Source organism: Archocentrus centrarchus, chromosome 2, assembly GCF_007364275.1.
Source record: "Archocentrus centrarchus isolate MPI-CPG fArcCen1 chromosome 2, fArcCen1, whole genome shotgun sequence".
In the NCBI taxonomy this organism is placed as follows: Eukaryota; Metazoa; Chordata; class Actinopteri; order Cichliformes; family Cichlidae; genus Archocentrus; species Archocentrus centrarchus.
The window spans coordinates 12177663-12179669 of NC_044347.1; positions in this window are offsets into that span (position 1 = coordinate 12177663).

Sequence of the window (2007 nt, forward strand, 5' to 3'; positions counted from 1 at the left end):
ATATTTCAATATAGTTCTTTAATTAGCCCTTGTGTGGTTCATGTTTTTGTTACTCGGCCAGTGATACACTATTGGTGTTAATAAATCCATGCACACAAAATATAAAAATACTAAACAGACGTTTACTTTATCCCACTTACAAGCAATACATATTCTGTTCAGTTCAGTTCAATTCAATTTTATTTATATATACTTGGCAACAGTGGTAAGGAAAAACTCCCTTTTAACAGGAAGAAACCTCTGGCAGAACCAGGCTCAGGGAGGGGCAGTCATCTGCTGTGACTGGTTGGGTGTGAGGGGAGGGAGACCGGACAAAAGAGATGCTGTGGAAGAGAACCAGAGATTATTAATGATTAAATGCAGAGTGGTGTAAAAACAGCAGAGGTGAGTGAACAAGAAACAGTCAGTGCATCATCATCCACTGAATCCAAAGATGGCCACATTTTTTTCATGTACGTAACAAAATTTATTACCAGTTAGCTAATTTTTCACCACATAGTAGCACTGTTGTTGCAATTTTCAAATATATGAAGCATTACTGTATGAGGATGCTGTCCTCCACATGTAAGTCTGGCAGCATTTGCCCTTTTTGAGAGTTTCAATGCTTTGCCAGCCATTAACACCATTAAAAGAAGAAGAAGAAAAAAAAAAGACAGCTAACAATAATAATAAGACTACTTCAAGAAAAAATTAAAGCTAAACTTATCCCATTACAGATGAAGTGGAACCCTAGCTGCAGCACACCACACTCACCATCAAGTTGAAGGATTGCTGTTTCAACACAGACAGCCTTGCGGAGAGCGCTCCAAATTTAACCGGATATGGTTCTCAGCTTTTTGTGCAATCTGATACGGTCATATTAGAGCTGATCCAACAATATCATGACCAGTACTGTGCCAGGATCACCACAATCACATTTGTGTCATAAAGGGAAGCAGTTTATCTCAAGCTCTTTCTGCCGGAAAGGCTTTTTACCAGATCAATCGTATATTATACCTCTTTTAATGGAAATCACCCATTTCCTGCATCTAAAAAACTAGTTCATTTTTGCCTGAACTTTGAAACTGAAAAAGCTAATAAGTATAAAAACAATAACTTTATACTAGGCTTTACCTTTGCTAATCTGACTGTGTTTGTGCCTTTTGAAAAAGTGATTATTAAGAACATAATCTAACCCACTGTGAGGCCAAGGCCATCAAGAAGGTTGCGCTTCAGTTTTGGTGTGAAATTCACATATTTTAGTCATTTCTTTCTTGTTTCTGTGCACAGATTACAGATGCAACTTGCAATCTGCTAACTAAGCCCTCTCAGACAAATATGATCACATTTGGCTCCAAAAAACCAGGATGAAAGCAGCCAAAATAAAAAGCGTTAAAATGCACAGGCCAGAAATCAGTCAAGGACAGAACAGTGACTACTTCCATCCTTTGTATACAGTTTATATACAAAGACCAAAACGCTCCATTTCCAGTGAAGTTTTTGCCCCAAACTTCAAGAGTTTCAGAGCACTGTAGCTGCTGGATATTTCCTTCTGTTCAGACCATCTCTATAAACCATAGAGATGGTTGTTAGGAGATGGAAAATCTCAGTAGATCAGCTGTTTCTGACAGATCAGCCCCTCCAATAATCACGTTGTGTTCAAAGTCACTTGAATCACCTTTCTTCCCCATTCTGATCCTCAGTTTAAGCTTCAGCAGGTCATCTTGACCATGTTTACATGCCTAAATGCACTGAGTTGCTGCCATTTGATTGGCTGATTAGATATTCCCCTTAACGAGCAGTTGTAACTGTTTATTTTTCACCCAGTACTCTCCACAGTTTCACCGTCTAACCTGCTCCTGTAAAAGCAGCTTCATCCTCATCTTCAGACAAATCTGTGTTCATTTGTTAAACAAATATATGTCAGTAATCATGGCTTTAGTCTTTAGAGTGACTCTGACACTGTTACCTGTTTCTACTGAATGAACAGACATGAAAAGGAGTTTTTTAAAAATAATTTTATTCATT